Genomic DNA, 17853 nt, shown 5'->3' with positions numbered 1-17853 from the left:
TCTGGATCTTTTTTGTTTGTCAGTTTATTTTTCATTAGAAATCACACCTAAGTGAGCTCATGTGATACTTCTTTTCCTGACTTATTTCACTTAGCAGCTTAGCATAATACTCTCCAGGTCCCTCCATGCTGTCTCAAAGGGTGAGATCCTTCTCTTTTTTTGCAGCTGCATAGTATTCCATTGTGCAAATCTATCCCCATTTTTTAATCCATTCACCTACTGCTGAGCACATGGCTGTTTCCAGATCTTAGCTATTGTAAATAATGCTGCTATGAAGACAGGAGTGCATATATTCTTTCTGATTGGTGTTTTTGGCTTCATAGGGTATATTCTTAGGATATATATTCTATCACTGGGTCAAATAGCATTTTAATTTTTTAAGGAAACTCCACATGCCATTTTCATTCTCTAAGCCTGTGTTCCCCTTTCTCTATTTTTTTCTTACAATAGTCCCTTTAGCATATCTTGCAATAGTTGTTTAGTAGTAATAAATTTATTTAGTCTTTTTTTGTCTGGGAAGTTCCTTATTTCACTTTCAATTTTGAATGATAGCCTTGATAGATTGAGTAGTCTTGGTTTCAGATATTTGCTTTTCATTACTTTGAATACTTAATGCCATTCCCATCTTGTCTGCAGTGTTTCTGTTGAGAAATCTGCTGACAGACTTATGGAAGCACTCTTGGAGTAACTGCCTCTATCTCTCTTGTTGCCCCAATGGTTCTCTTTTTGTCTTTAATGTTTGCCATTTAATTATGATGTGTCTCTTTGTGTTCAACTTGATTAGGACTCTCTGTGCTTCCTGAACTTGTGTGACTTTTTTCCTTCATCAGGTTAGGGAAATTTTCTTTCACGATTTCCTCAAACATCATCTCTATCTCTTACTCAACTTATTTTCCCTGGGGTACCCCTATGATGTGGATGTTGCTCTGTTTCTTATTGTCCCATAGTGGCCTTAAATTCTTCTCATGCTTTTTAAGAGTGTTTTTTTTTCTTTTTGCTGCTCTAATTTAGTGTTTTTATTTTCTACCATGTCTTCCAAATTTCTCATGCTTTTTATGAGTGTTTTTTTTTCTTTTTGCTGCTCTAATTTAGTGTTTTTATTTTCTACCATGTCTTCCAAATTTCTCATTCAATCCTTTGCTTCATCAAGCCTGCTTTTAATTCCTTCTAGTGTACTTGTGTTGGCAGAAATATTAGTATTCATCTTTCACTAGTTATTATTCATGGTTTCTATGTCTTTTTTCATGATGTAGTTCCTACTATGTTCATTGTAGTTATCACTAAATTCCTTGAGCATCCTTATAACCATTACTCTGAACTCTATGTCTGATAAATTGCTTACCTCCATCCCATTTAGGTCTTTTTTTTTGAAGATTCCTCCTTTTCTTTCATTTGGAGTTTTTTTTCTTTGTCTCCCAATTTTATTTGTCTCTTTGTGTTTGTCTCCATGTATAGATATACCTACTATGTCTCCGATTCATTGTGGAGTGGCCTTTTATAGTAATGTCTTGTGGGAGCCACTGATGTGGTTTCATTAAACTCTTGTGCTGGATGCTCTGGGAGGTTCCCTTTTGTGGGTTATTTGGGTTTTCCTCTTGTAATTGGGTCTGAATTGTTGTTTTCCCATTCTTCTGTGGGATCTTTTCTCAGGCTAGCTAACTGTGAGTCTCAATACCTACCACATTGTGTGAGCTATTGTACAGGTCCTGACAGGACAAAACTAACCAGAAAACAAGTGGAAACATACAAAAGAACCAGACAACAATAGCAAAATAACCACAAAGTAGAAGAGAACTGGGAAAGGGAAAAGAGAACAAGAATAATAAGTGAAAAAGAAAGAAAAAATTAATAATAATAATACAATAAAAATAAAAAGAATACTAGAAGAGAAAAGGGGAAGAAAATTCTTAAAAGAAAGAAGGGAGAGAAACAAATAAGAATAAAAGAAAACCATTAAAAAAGAATAGAAGAACCCTAACTGGTTTGGCTCAGTGGATAGAGTGTTGGCCTGCGTACTGAAGGGTCTCAGGTTCAATTCTGGCACCTTGGTTGCAGGCACATCTCCATTACAGGGTGTGCAGGAGGCAACTGATAGATGTTTCTCTTTCATTGATGTTTCTTTTTTTTTTTTTTTTTAATATATTTTATTGATTTTTTACAGAGAGGAAGGGAGAGAGATAGAGAGTTAGAAACATCGATGAGAGAGAAACATTGATCAGCTGCCTCATGCACATCTCCTACTAGGGATGTGCCCACAACCCAGGTACATGCCCTTGACCGGAATCGAACCCGGCACCTTTCAGTCCGCAGGCCGATGCTCTATCCACTGAGCCAAACCGGTTTCGGCTCTCATTGATGTTTCTAACTCTCTATTCCTCTCCCTTCCTCTCTGTAAAAAAATCAATAAAAAATATATAAAAAGAATAGAAGAAAGAGAAAAGAATTATAAAAAGGTAAAAAGAAAAGAAGAAAGATAAAGTGAAAGAAAGAAGAGAAAACAAAAAGTAGAATAAGAAAAGGAAAGAGGCAAATAAGAAATATGAAAGAAACAAGAAAGAAAAGAGAAAAAATAACAACAATAATAATAGCCAAACAAAAAATAATAATAATGAAACAACAACAACAAAAAACCAACCAAGTGAAGTTTGTCTGGACAGATTTCAGTGCCGGCTTGGATTTCCCAGTGTATCCTGCTCTTGTGTTGTCTGAGGCTGTTTGTATGCTGGTTTCAGAACTTCCTGGAGATATGTTTTTGCTAGCCAATGTCAGAAGTTGTCCACATTTAGCTCTTAGCACCCTGTTCAAAGCTTCAAGTGACTCACAGCTTGTGGCTGCCTCCACTGGGCTTGGCTGCCTATGAGAGGGGCCAAGCTGAGCTCCTAGGCTGGTTTTTTAGCGTCAGGGAGAAAATGGCTGCTAAAATATTTGAGGGGGTGACTCAGTACAGTAACCTGGCTGCCACGCTCTGTGTGGCTCCCCCTGGCTCCTTCCACCCCTGTCTCTCCTCTGGCAACTTCAGTATGTACTGCTCCCCCTCTACAGAAACCTATGGTGAGTGTCTGGAAAGGAAAATCCTATGTACCAGCCCTTTAAAAAAGTGGATTTATCTCCAAGGACTCAGTTCCCTGGCTGATAGAAGCCTGGTGGCTGGTTGCTGTGTGGGTGGCTGATCCCGGCTCTGGGTATCCGGACTTGGGAGCCCTTCCTGAAGTCCAGGCCTCTCTCCTCTCTGGGGGAATCCTCCCCACCATTGGCCCTTTGTTCTTGGGAGCAGGGACAGAGCCTTCTGCTTCCCGCCCTTCCTACTAGTCTAGAGGTGGTTTCTGCCCTCCCTTGTTTAAAAGTCTCCTCAGCTTGTCTTCATCTGGTATTTCAGGGTGAATATTCCCCAATTTAGTTTTAATTCCAGTTAGATTTGGGAGGAGGTGGGAGAAAGGTCCACCTACTCTGCTGCCGTCTTCTAATCCTCAACAGTGACCTTTGACCTTTGGGACTTTGATGAAAGCAATCTTAATAATAATAATGTATTATTTTTCCTTTTGGAAGGGCTAATATTCCATCTTCTCATCTGCCTTTTACTTACTTGCAGAATTACTTTTTAAGTTAATTTCCAAAGTGTGTTAGCTGCCACTTGGCAGACAGCCATTTTTCCTATATGAACTGTTAACCGTTTTTACTTAAATATTATTTAACGTAGACATTATCTATTATTGATTACCTATTGCTCTCAAATATGTTTGACTTTAGAAAAGAAACAATCCCTTTTCTAGACATTGCTTACTTCAATATCCTACATTCTCCCAAAATCAGATGTAAGAAAATAATCCTTTGATTCTTTACATTTTTTTTGTGGTTATTTTATATATAACCCATTAGATTACTATTTTTTTCTGTCTTTAACTAATTTAAACCATAGGTAATTTATCTTCCCAAATTCTATTAGATTTTAATCTCTTTCAGGGTAATGGGAATAACTGTTTGTCTTTGTCTTCTAGTGCCTGATACATGGTAGATATTCAATAGAAGTTCATTAATAAATGAATGAATGAGTGAATGAATAAATAAATGTGGTATTAGTTTTGATGGAGAGGTTAATATGAAGGATATTAAGCCTTGTTGTTTGATATATACTGTCTACTGTGTGACAGGATCAATTCTAAGTACTTGGAGCAGATGCCAGTAGTGCTCTGTCTGTACTTCCATTTCCCCTTACCATTTCAGCGAGTGAGATCCTGTCTTTCAACAGCCTGCAAGAGAAGTGTTGTCAGACAGAGGGCTACCCTCAGCATGAAGGATCCACTCTGCTCATGTGTAACTTGGGCAGGATGAGTGACTTTTTTAAAAGACAAAAGCAAGAGAAATTTGAACATAACCTTTGCATGAAACTTCAGTAATTAATATGAATGTTTTACTTCACATATATTGTTTTTAAATATAAGTAAAATAAGCAAATGGTGTAATTCTTACCAAGTGAAGGCAGCTTTTCACAGCACAAATTATAGTTTGGGAACAAAGTTGTATCTTCTGATTTATTAAAGTTCATGCAGATAACCACTATATAGAATGAGACCTCTTTAAACATTTCATTTGTGAAGGCAGTGAGTTAAAAAAAAAAGTCCCTTAAAAATACTGGACTATGAAAAATATTATAAATCAGACATCTTATAAGCTAAATTATATACTTACATCTATATGAGAAGATAAAATATTTTTGGATAAGATAAATATTTTTCTGGAGTCACATTGAGAGGAAAATTATATGTAAGGAAAAATGTGATTATATGAAATATGGGGAATTTGATGGCCTTGAGTAAAAACTCAAAATGTAGTAATATTCTAAAGAAAGGTGCAATTCTTTTTTAAAAAGATATATTTTTATTGATTTCAGAGAGAAAGTGAGAGGAAGAGAGAGACTGAAACATCAATGATGAAAGAGAATCATTGATTGGCTGCCTCCTGCAGGCCCCCCATTGGGGATCAAGCCTGCAACCAGGGCATGTGCCCTTGACTGGAATTGAACCTGGGACCCTTGAGTCCACAGGCCAATGCTTTCTTCACTCAGTTAGGGCGAGAAAACTGCAATTCTTAAAATTGAAAATTGGTGTGGGTCAGTTTGTTAAAAAAAATGTTAAATGTGAGGCTTAACAATAAATGCGGAATCTTCTGTCCATTTTTATAACAGTCATATAATGCTTGTGTATATTCTGGACAGAAATGTTACTTATGGGGCAATAATGGAATATACGAGAGCTTTTACGGCGGCCACTGCACTGTGCTAGAGTAGTTTTGTTGGAGTGCTGTTTCTCAACTTGGTAGCATACTTTAGATAAATAAAGGAACTTCCCTTACTTGAAACTGCTGTGTCATTTCTTCTTCCTTAACTGAAATCCCAACCAAGGTTCAGGAAATGCCCTAATGAGCCACTTCTCTTTTCTCTTTCCTCCACTAACCGGATTTCAACCACTCCAAATTATTCATGATCAGTTCTTTTACTGTGGTTGTCTCTTTGGCATGGTGCTTATGTTATGGGAAGAGGGGTTATACTTTGGTGCTGTTTGTAGAAGTGATAACAGTGATAGAATCCAATCATTGCTGGTAGGTAACTAAACTAGCAAGTTAATCTTCTGTACTTTAAACAAATGCTGAAAAGGAGTCTAATCAATATCTATTTTACTTTGATATGTGTGGCTTGCTTATAATTGTGGTTTCATTTTGCATGATCAGTAGGCATCAGGATATTAGAGTAGTCAACTGTAGTTTGCTGTAATTTGGGTAAAATATATCTGAAACTCAATGTCTTATGTTAACAAGATGGAGAAATCACTGTTTTAGTTCATGATAACCAAAGCAATTTCTTCTTCCAGTTTGATAATCTCAATTATTTACTAAATTGGAACATAATTTAACATTTTATGGCATCTTACATATTATTTTATGAGTAAATGTTAATTTATGTTTATATTTTAACAATATATATTTAATTGGCTTTTAAATGTAGGATAATATTACTGCTCATAGCAGAAATAACACCAGATAGTACTTTAGTATATGGTATTTTCCTGGGGTTAAATATTCTTTTGGGTTTATAATGAAGATTTGGATCCAGAAAGTTTGTGTAGGAGATGTCAAGAATTCCAGAGCAATAATTGTTTACAGTAATAGTTTCAATTATAATAATGAAACTTGGAGTGGAGACTTGAAAGTTATATATTTGAATATATACACATACCTATCTGCACATGTATTTTATATATATTTGTTTATATGAATAATAATTTCATACTTTTAATATTGTCTTAAAATGTTTTATTGGAAATAGACATTTTGAGAAAAATAAACCTGAGGTAATCTTTAATTCATTTCAGGTAACATATTAGTAAGTTACTTACTAGAAAGTTTATTTAAACTTAAAGAGGCTGAAAGAAACTTCACAATTCTTCCCTGCTCAGACTGTATCAACAAAGCAAAGTGAAACAGAATATGGAGTTCATTATCAAGATTATTCAGTCAGTCCTGCTTCACTTCTATTTTAGATGAATCTGAACATAGTTTTATGCTTTTGAATAGCTTTTGAATTAGTACTAAATCCTTTATTATTTTGGTGGAAGCTATCTTAAAGAAGCCAAACTTTGTGATACCCAACCTCAGAATTAAAAAATATATTTTTTTAGCTACAAAGCAAATGGGATATATATAATTTTCATGTTTTCTATTTCTTTGGTTTTAATTATTATTATAATCATTTTTAATTTTCAGTTCCATTCCAAAGAAGTATGTATGAGTAAATTTTGTTGAACTGAAACTTGGATCTGATGTCAAAAATGAAATAAGCTGAAAAATGTTTCTTAAAAGCCAGCTTAATTTTAATGATTGTGGCACAAGTGTTTGTTATAAGTTCTAGAAAGACAAATTATGAGGCCTTTAAATATGATGCACATTTCCCGTATAAATAAATTTTCTTGAAATTATGGTAATTGACACAGTGGACATAGAAAATAAATTTGAAAACAGTGGCTTAAGTAGCTATACAAAGGAAATAAGGGAAGGAAAAACTGAAAAAAAATCTTATCCAGTAATTCCAGACAAACTAATGAAATATGTTTCAAAGGGAATGATAGCTATTGATAAAATAATGAATATATGATACATGTGGAAATGCAATCATTCAATTCTTTATAAGTCAACTTACAAATAAAATTATATGAAATCAGCTAGACATGCCAGATTCTTTATGGAGGTAAATTTAATTAATTTTATAGTAAAAAGAAAAAAATAGATTAAGCAATGGAGTGAAAACAGATCCAGAAAGTTAATGTTTACAAATAGCAGATCACAATTTTTTTTTCCTATTTGGCAAAACAAAACAAGTGTATAATGCAAAATATCGTTCCTGTGCAGGTTTTACTGATTATATTTATTAAGGTCAGAAAGAAGAATCTGTGAGGCATAGAGCGGATGTGTGAGCAAAGCTGAAAGAATCACACGTGTCCTCAAAAACATAACCTATGAGGGAAGAGCTTAACAGTAGTCTTGTAGAAAAAATGAATAACAAGAAACTAATGTACAGAAGTATTTCTTATTTTATAGAGTTGTGAATTACCAGCCAGTTACAGAATCGGTGGGTGGCGTGGAGGTGTTTGGCAATATATCAACATCTGGCAAATATTACTTTGCCTGTGAGACCTAGAGGATGACAGATAATTTTGTGATTCTGTTAAATTTAATTTTTGGAGCATAGAAAGCCTAGATAACTGTGTCAACAAAAATAGAATAGTGTGAGGATGTATTACAGGTAGTTTATGTTAAACATTAGGAAAACTGGAGAAATCAGTATTATTGAAAAGCAAAATAGTAAGGTAGTTTGTGGAATTTCCCCAGGTGACCTGTTTTACGAATAGGTTGGTTAAGGAGAGAAAGCCCTTCTTTCTGACTTTGTAATTGCTCTCAGGATACAGAGAGAGGTTGGGGCTAATAATTTTCACTTTTCTTTTTTCTCTCTTCAGTTATGAAAGAACAGGTGGGATTCAAAAGTAGAATTTAAAATTCTTACACAACAATTTCAAATAAAAGAAGCAAAGAGTCTAGGAAATAGAGATTGAGTTTTAATAAGGATTCCCATGCCTTCTTCATATTCACACCATGTGAGAATGTTTCAAATCTTCTCTTGCCTCTCCTGAAACACTCCTCCTCAGCCTGCATACTAGAACAGAGTGTGGTTCACTCTCTAGCTTCTTCCACTGGCCAGAGATCCTTTCATTCCGCTCTTAGTACCTTTCTTATTTCTTACTGTGTGAACATGTTTCCAATACAGAAGTTCATATGCACATGAACAAATTAAGTTCTGAAACACATTCAGCTTCCCTTAGATATATTTCCATCCAGATAAGAATTTGAGCCAGAACTTTCATATATATTTTGCTATATCCTTTTCTCAGTCTTGCCAAAACTCATTCTCTCCAACATCTTTTCGCACTCTCCCCAAATTTAGACCAGTGCCGGCTACGTTGAAAATCTGGCAGGTAATGGTCTCATCAAGTGTCTTTAGGGAATTTTTCAGCAGCTAAGATGTTTACACTCTTTACTTCTTTTGATCCTATGCAAATTCAAATGGATTTGACCCTACTGAACAATCTGAGGTCTGTAACAGTTTTGTAAGCAGCATTTTTTTTTTAACATCAGACTTTAAATTCTGGTAAACTTTTAGGTTTCTTAATTAATTGTAGTCTAAGAGGCATCATCCTTTAGTTGTACTCTCGAATGTTTCTCTCCTTTTAATCACTTTTCCTTTTCTGTAGCTTATTATTGCCCTTCACATGTGAAAGGCACTTTTCAAATGATGGATACTTTTATCATTCCATCAGTACTATACCTACTATTATATGTTCTTCGCATAATCATATCAACCTCCTCTACTTTTTCTCTGGTCTCAAATTTTAAAACATCGATAGTTTTTATTGCAAATAAAAAACAACCCAATTTTTTATTAGCTTTTTGAATGCTTCTTGTGGACATGTAAGTGTAGAAACAAGTCAGGGACATGTAAGTGTAGAAACAAGTCAGTTAGTCTGGGATGCCCAAATGAGATGACTGATAACCTCATCCTCTGGAGAATGTAGAAAATGTGTGATTTTGTCTTGAGCAATCACTTAGTTAATACCTATATAAGTGTACTTAAGTTTAAGTTATAAGTAGAGGCATGTACCAGATGCTACACTAGGTTTTGAGGATACGCTATGTAAGATATATTACCTGCCTTTCACCAATTAATCATACTGGAAAGTGCTATAAAAAGTTTATATGAATTTGCTATTAGTCTGGGGTTTTGCAACCATCAAAATATGATGGTTTAAGTAGATATTGAAAAATAATTAGCTATTTTCTAGGCAAGAAAAGGGCAAGAGAAAGACATCAAAGCAAAAATAGCATGGGATTGTAAAAAGCGGCACATTCAGTGGTCTTTGATTAGAGCTTGGGATCTTCACAAGGGGAGTAGCTTGATCTGACTGTGTTTCAGTGGGATGTCTCTGTCCATTTGGAACACATACTAGATTCCTTAGTTTTTTATTTTGTTTATAGAGTGTACCTGCTGTAAGAGAGCAAGGACAAGCATGTGTCTCTGGATAGTACTTTGCAAAGCAGTTGTCCCCCTGGCAAGAACAGAAGACAAGTATTTGGTTAAAAATATGATAGAACCTATTTCATAAGAAAATCAAAGGTGATGGACTATGTCATTTTTCACTCGAGAATGAAGTACTTAAATGGAACATGGATGACTCCCAAAGCAGTGGAACAAGCAAATATTTGTAAGTGATTTAGTCATTTCTTTGTGGTTGCTTGGCTTAGTCCTGATAGAACATACTGTGAAATAGGAAGTCAGTTCAGCATTTTTAGCTTGCTAATTTGCCATGTGACTTTGAGTAAGTCTCTCTCTCTCTCTCTCTCTCTCTCTCTCTCTCTCTTTCTCTCTCCTGTGTGTGTGTGTTTGTTGAATATTTTCAGTTAAATTAATATCTAGCATCCTGTGTGCAGAGCAAAGGACTGTGATCTGGACTGAGTGTGAAGAAAGAGTTTAGTGTTAAAGTTAGGTCTGCTGTGCCCGAAGAGCAGTGCTGCATTTATTCCTGGGATACCACACTTATATTGAATATGGGAGCTCTAAGATTGGAAATACAGCTCAGTGCCTAAAGGTAGGACCTCTCTCCTTCTTCCTATGGGATCCAGGATCTCACATTTCAGATAGATTTTCGGAGCATGAAAGACAACCATAAACTACTATTTAATATATCTGGCCTTTCTTCTCATAATACCCTCTCCTGAAAACAACCTTGAAGGATGTTACCTTAGCACAGAGTTCTCAGAGCAAAATTAAGTATAAAATGAATTTGGGAAGTAACCTTTAATTTGTTTTTTGTTTTCTTTTTCTTTATAGGTCCCCTCTGCTCTTCCATATTTTCTAAAAATGTATTGCCAATTAATTTGTTTCAACATGAAACACTGGTTATATTAAGTAGTATCTAAATTCACTTATATTCAGTCCTTTTGGACACACTCAATGAAATGCATGACAAAACTCGCTGTAGTTTTCTAAATACAAAACAGACAGCAACAACAAAATAGCAAGCAAACATATTTCAAAACACACTAGTAGGAAATAATTTACAAAATAAATGCATACACTAAAATAATAAGTCCTCTCCTGGGGATAAATGGGAGTCAGTAAATGCTAACTTGCTTGAGTAGCAGTCATCTTAGAAGACTTTTAATCAGTATCAGTATCAGCTATATTACCTGAAATCTTTTCTCTGTTCTCCACCAGTTGATAATAGCTAACATTGATTGGGCTCTAGTCAGGTACTAAAAGGCTTTACATGTATCACCTCTTTTGAGTCTGACAATACCTTTGAGGCAAAAGCTGTTATCTTTATTGTTCAGAAAGGAGAGGTTTTGGAAGGATAGTTAACTTTCCCAAGGTGACCAGTGAGGAAGTGACGGAGCAGGGACCTGGATCTAGGTCTGTGTGGTGCTTAAACATAGGTAAATTATGCAATCATTTTTCCTCCCACTTTTAAATTTAAACTTCATCTTTGTTGTTCTTTTTCATTCATTTTGAACCAGAGCCGATCTTTATGCCACTGAAGGAAAACAGTTCAAGAGAGAAGGGTTAGGGAAAACCAGAAAGTGCTGCGATGCTAAAAATGGTTCCTAGGCTTATGTATGGATAATGAGGTCTTTGACTGTGTTACATTTGCAAAAATAGCAGTTGCAGAGGTAACAAGGGACCAGAATAGATGGCTCCAATTCATAAAAGAAAGGGGCAGAGTGAAGACACTCATTAATGTTGAAGCAGTAGAAGGATAACTAGTGACAAATATCAAGTAGATTTGCTTCACTTTGGTCAGAGAAAGGTCATTGATTATTTTTGGTTAAACTGGTTCACAGAGGCCAGGTCTCCACTAAAAAAGGGAATTAATTGCTTCCATTTCCCACTAATTGCCTCAACATTTCCCTTTGCTTTGTCATTGGAGATTTGGTCAGACAGGCAAAAAGTCAAAAGTCAGAGTTTGATGGAATCTACATAAAAAGGGAATCTGAGGAGACCAAATTATGGCATTTGGTGTAATAATGATAATGATAGTTAGCATTTTTTCCTGGGAGTGCTGTAGATTTTTAGAGACCTTTTCAATCTTTAATCAGACCGTAGGGCACATTTAAGAGAGTTCACTGTTTTTATTTCCATCTAGAGGATAAGGCATCACAGAGAGATGAACTAACCTAGGGCAAGTCTCCTGAGATGTTAATCCTATAAATTGGAGTATACTCTCCTATGTTGAGTTTTAGCTGGAAGCTCGGGCTCTTCCCCGTTATCATCCATTCAAGTTCCTTCAGAGTTTTTAGGGTTTTTGTACATTATTATCACATTACAACCTCTACCAATGACTGAAAAATCAGCCAAGAAATAGTGTGGAAGGTTTTGATGTTACCACAGTTGCTTAGTTTGAAGGCTATTAATTGATGCTACAGCCACCTTCAACTAACAAGACATTTGCCCGGCTCGTGTGGTTCAGTGGTTGAGTGTCAATCTAGGAACCGAGAGAGGTCACGGTTCGATTCAGGGTCAGGGTACATGCCAGGGTTGTGGGTTCAATCCACTGCGGGGTACATTCAGGAGGCAGCAGATACCTGATTTTCTCTTGAGTTGATGTTTCTATCTCTCTACCCCTCTCCTTTACCTTCCTTTCAAATCAATAAAAACAGTTAACAAATTAACAAGACATTCTCCTTTGTATTTGCTGAATTCACCAGTCTTTGAAATCCTGCCCAGCTCCACCAACACCCTTTGAGATATGTGAGTTTTATATTTCAGGCATTTTGCTGTATTCTTGTGAAACACAAAGTGGCGATATAGATAGTGGAAAGAGCATGGGCTCTGAATATGATAGATCAGTGTTCAATCATTTTGGTTTCTCTGATTTATTTGTAACACCTTCAGAGGTCCGATAGACAAGTTCTGTTCAGGAAGTCAAGACTGTAATATCAACTACTCTTCTTTCCTTGAAGAACCAGAAATATATTATTAATTTATTACAATATAGGCTCTTAGAAACATGGTAAATTAGAATGAACATGGGTTTTAAAGCAAGATGGTTAGGTTTCAAAACAAGCTCTGTCATAACCAGTTGTTTAATTCCAGATTGCTCATGTAATGTGATTGAAACTCCGTTTCTTCATGTAAACCTGATATACCTTGTTGGGTTACTAGCATATGGTTATTAAACGTGACAGTGAAGGTATAACACCTAGCTCAATGTCTGCATAGATGGGGACCTAGAAACTAGCCACATGCTTCTTAGTTGTTATTATAAATAATAAAGATATTAAATGATGACACTATTAATTGCAGCAAGGCCAAGCAAACATAAGATGCTGCTATAAAAGAAGTTTAGTTCTTTATAAAAATACTTCATTTGAACAAGATGCTCTCACAGTTATGGTGAACTTGAGCTGGACTCTCTTCCTGTGGTCAGATGCCTCCTACAGCAAGTCCTCCTTACCCTGCCTTATTAAAAGTGCTATGCTCACATGAAGTCATTTAGTCATCAGGAAGTCCTAGGAATTGAGTGGTATTATTGCACTCACTGTACAGGTAAGGGCATTTACATTTTGAGAGGGAAATATTCGACCCACAGGCGCATAGATTGTCAGTGAGGAGCTCAAGTTTGAAGCCATGTGGGCTAATTCCCAAACCTGCTATTTCAATTGGTGCTCTAACAATGCTTTTGAGACATCACATTGTAATTCAAGCTTGTCATTTGTGCAAGCTGAGAAATTAAATTAAATCGCCCTCACCTTCATTTTTAAATCAAGTAAGGGGATTCTTAAAGCTTATCTTTCTTCTGACAAAAAAAGGCTATTCACAGTAAGAACAGAAAAGCATTATCAACAGTGACATCTATGTCACCAAACTCTACATTAGGTTCTTTCTAAGTGCTTTAATTTAATCTTAAAAAGTATAGCTAGCCGATTTGCTTATCAGGACACATGTCTCAGTCCTCTAACCGAGAAATGCTAGGAACTGGGCATATGGGTCCTACCTGCTCCCATGGTGCTTTGCTCTAGCCTGCCCCTTCCCTCGCCTCCCTCTGTACTTCTCAGGCAGGTCCAGTGAACCTTTCTGCCCAGTGTTGAAGCTGAGGACCAACTCTGAAGAGAGCCCTAATTATCAAATGATTTGCTCACAACTTTTTAGACTTCTTTCTTTTAAACAATGCCACTTGATAAAACTCCTTTCAAATACATAAACAGGGCATACCTACTAAAACAGGAAGAGCGAAGATTGGTTTGACTGTTTTGATTAACTCGACTGCTCAAGTCAGTCAAAAAGTAATCACCAGTTAAGCAAACCATTTTGACAGATTCTTGGCCCACTGTGACTGCTTGTTTGACTGGCTTGCCTGTCAGGTGAAAGTGGTCAGATTGACTGGAGACAATCTATCTGGAAAATTATCTTCGGAGGACGTGGGTGTCTGTACACCAGAATTTACTTTAAATAACTTTATTTGAAATCTGTACCTATTTTCCTGGGACCAGTGAGAGAAGTTTGAAAGTGACACATTGCAGCATTTGTCTTTCTAGAGTGAGATGTCTTTCCACTTGCTAGGGCTGGCAATATATTTATAGGCTGAAAAATAATCACACATTTTCCTGTGCACAGATAGAGTTCAATTACATTGAAACTCTACCCTAACTTGGGCAAGCACTAACAAGGCATCATATCCTCTTCCTCTTCTGAAGAGTTGACGCTAGACATATGACAGCAAATGACTTCTCAGAAATCAGGTTACCAATCCAGTCATGAATGACTTGTGGTAAGAAAAAGTTGACCTTGCCACTAACCATAGTTCTTCTTAGAAGAAGACTTTGAGAGAAGGAAAACACCACAACAAAAACAGCAAACAAAACCTTTGAGGAGGTAAGAGAATCTAGTTGCCATTATTATTTGAGCTGCTTTTAAAAATCAAGCCCATGTATGTATCCATGCGTATGTTCCCCTAGGAAATTTACTTTGAAACAAGCTTCCAAGTTTGGGCAAGACAAACACACCACTATAAATATGGGGAGAATGATGTATTCACACATTTATGGGGAGAATATAATAGGCTTGTTATCTGCTGTAAGCACAGTGTTATAAGGTCTGGCCTAAGTGGTTGAGTATCCTAGTCCATTTACATTGATCATTTGAAATATCCTGTTATTGTTCGAAAGACTTTCATGTGCTGCTTCCCAACACTCCTAAAATTCTAACTTTTTCCATGAAAATGTCTTGTTCATGTGCAGGACTTAGATGCTACTCTGTGTACTTTTATTAAATAAGTTCAATGGCAAGATTAGATGGAAGTGAGGGCCCGAGTATCGGTAATGAATAACATGATGGTACTGTTCTCAAAATAGCTTGCTTAAAAGTCATAGTTTCTTTTGTGTTAGAATCACTTGATGTATCGTTCTGTTTTTTTAAAAAAATGTTGATTAATAGCAGGAAAGAAAGCTTACTTACTTTAGCCTTGCTTTCAAAGTTTTTGCTTTTTTGTAATTTTATGATTGTTTTAAGCAATAAGCCCTTGGGCCTGAGTAAAAGTAAGAAGCAAATTATGTGTCATAGTTTAAAGAATGCTAGATAGAGTCCATCAGGGTATATACATTTAAAATTTTATATGTTCACTACATGTTAGAATCATTACTAGTAATGTTTCAACGATCATCTTGATGCTTCAAATGTTTTACACCTTAAGGATCATTTCCTTTGGCTATGAAAATGTACAAATTTACCTCTCTGGCAACAACTCATGCTGCTGCCTGTTACATTGTTCCCTGTTCAGCATTCGGTATTATCATTTAAAGACATTTTTTAATTTGAAATGGAAACAGCTTCATTTTAATAATTATTCTGATGAAAAACAAAATCTCAGTCTTGAGACCAGTGAAGATTTGAAGTCTTGTTTTGCTTTAGAGCTCTTTAACCTATGCATTATCTTCACTTTCTGAAGTGTAGAGCATAGAGAACAATGCTGCTCACGTCACTGTTGTGAGGGTTACGTGAGGCAAGACTGGGTAGTGCTCCAAGTTCTGTGCCTGACTCTAAGCAAAATTTCTATACTCACCAGCAATGTATGCCATTTTTATCACTCTGATTATTAACATAGTTTTTACTATAAAAAATATATTTTATTGATTTCAGAGAGGAAAGGAGAGGGGGAGAGAGATAGAAACATCAATGATGAGAAAGAATCATTGATTGGCTTCCTTCTGTACGCCCCCTACTGGGGATCAAGCCTACAATCCCAGTATGTGGGATTGTAGAGAAGAGGAAGGTCCCTGACAAGAATCAAACCCAGGACCCTTCAGTCCAAAGGCTGACACTCTATCCACTGAGCCAAACCAGCTAGGGCAACCTAGTTTTCACTTTAAAGAGAACACCAAAATAGAGATAAGCAGACATGGATGAGTTGATTTTTAACTTTGTGATACTCTAATAACTTTAGTTATCCCCTCAGTAAAAAGTGTTAAATAGGGGATCACAATCATAAGGGATCAAATATGAGATATATGAGATCATAAAAGGGATCCATGCATAAGAAAGTGCTGTGTAAATTGTAAAATGTTGTATAAAAACACATTTTACTGTAAGTCTTATTCACTTTATTGATTATTGCCTTTGGGTTCCATGCCAGTTGTTTGCCTTCCCTATAATTTTATGGCTGCATATCTAAAAATTCAGTTTCAATGACAGAGAAGACACACCAACTGTGACACTGATGGTGAAAATAATGAAAATGGTGGAAGTGTTTAAAAATCGAATGATTTATGCCAGGCATCACTGTCTTTAAGTCTCGTGAAAGCATCATATTTCAAGTTAAGAAAATGGCCACCATTTTGTCATTGTAAAATATTCTATGAAGAGTAGGGAAGAGGATTACAACCATGTTTGAGGCTGCAATTTTGGAGCTAATTTGCCATGGAGAAGGGGAAGCCTGGTTGATAGACAAGTACCTGTTACCAATAAACTTTTTATGGCAGAATTTTTGCCACCACCAAGAAAGTGGTCAGTATTAACAAGCATGGATATTTATGACAATTTTGAATGGTTTCCTAAGGAGGAAGGTATGTGAGCAATTGAAAGGAAGAATAAAAATGTTATAAAAGTCAATGGGGCCTTAGCTTGTTTGGCTCAGTGGATAGAGCATCAGTCTACGGACTGAAGGGTCCCAGGTTCAATTCTGGCCAAGGGTACATGCCCGGGTTGCAGGCTCCATCCTCAGTGGGGGCGTGCAGGAGGCAGCCAATCAATGATTCTCTCTCATCATTGATGTTTCTATCTCTCTCTCCCTTCCTCTTTGAAATCAATAAAAATAGATTTTAAAAAGAAAGTCAATGGGGGTAGGCTGTGAAGCACCTTATTTTCCATGGACAGGAGCCTTCAGAGGATCCAATGTTCTGAGCTGGGACCACAGCTCTCGGCCTTCCAGTTCCCTTGCTCTCTCACTATTTATACTTTCTCTTTGACATGACTGAGTCTGTTAATCCACTGACTATTCAATTTTCTCACCTTTTGGTCTTTGTTCCCTTTCACATTCAGCCTTTGCCTCACTCATTCCAGTAAGTTCTCACAAGTAGAGTCCCTTCTTGCCCCATTGTTGTCTGTCATACCTGATAATCCTTGTTCAGCGCAGCCTCTTAGCTCAGCCTCCAGGCAGCTGTCAAAGAAAACAGTCCAGGACAATATGCAGATTGAGGACTTTTCAACTTAGTGATCTTCAGTGTTAGTGGGACCTTCCTCTTCTCTTCTATTCCATTTAGTAGGTTTTGTACACTTTATGTCTCTCATCCAACTTTATATCTCATCACCTCTGTCCACACCCTCAGCCAATGAATTTGCCTATAAGTTTACTGAGAAAATCTAATTTAGAAAGAAAATATTTTCAACTCCCTCCTCAGAAATCTAAAAATATCTTTATTAAAACACATTCTTTCTCTTCCGGTTTCGTAGAAAGAAGATGCTTTTGTCAAAACTAGGTCCTCTGCTTTAGATCCCACTCAACACCTATTTTTTCAGTCACCTACTTAATCAGTCATTCTGTCTTGCTTGTATCTACTACCTCTCCTCAATTAAATGTTACCCTGTACATGTAAACATGAAGTCTCTCTCTACACACACACACACACACACACACAACAAAACAAAACAACACTCCCATGTATTGACCCCAGAGCTATCTATGATAACTAAAGTCCCCCAAGACTTCTCATTTTATGGTCAAGCATTCCAAAAATTTTAAAGCTGATTAAGAGTATAAACTC

General features: G+C 36.3%; 1 protein-coding gene across 3 annotated transcripts in view; it reads left to right on the top strand.

Moving 5' to 3' along the window:
- Positions 1–5523: 5523 nt before the first annotated feature.
- Positions 5524–17853, top strand: part of TFEC (transcription factor EC) — a 77896-nt gene continuing 65566 nt past the window's right edge. The window contains exon 1 of one of the 3 annotated variants that reach the window (XM_070424965.1): positions 5524–5595. The gene's annotated coding sequence lies outside the window, so the exon portion shown is untranslated. Of the gene's footprint in view, positions 5596–9753; positions 9804–10044; positions 10188–17853 lie in introns of those variants that run through there. The other 2 variants (XM_070424967.1, XM_070424966.1) reach the window with 2 other exon arrangements.

This window comes from Myotis yumanensis, unplaced genomic scaffold (assembly GCF_028538775.1).
Source record: "Myotis yumanensis isolate MYYU_CA2020_CCGP unplaced genomic scaffold, mMyoYum1.0.hap1 SCAF_9, whole genome shotgun sequence".
NCBI lineage: Eukaryota > Metazoa > Chordata > Mammalia > Chiroptera > Vespertilionidae > Myotis > Myotis yumanensis.
This window is presented reverse-complemented; position numbering and strand designations above follow the sequence as displayed.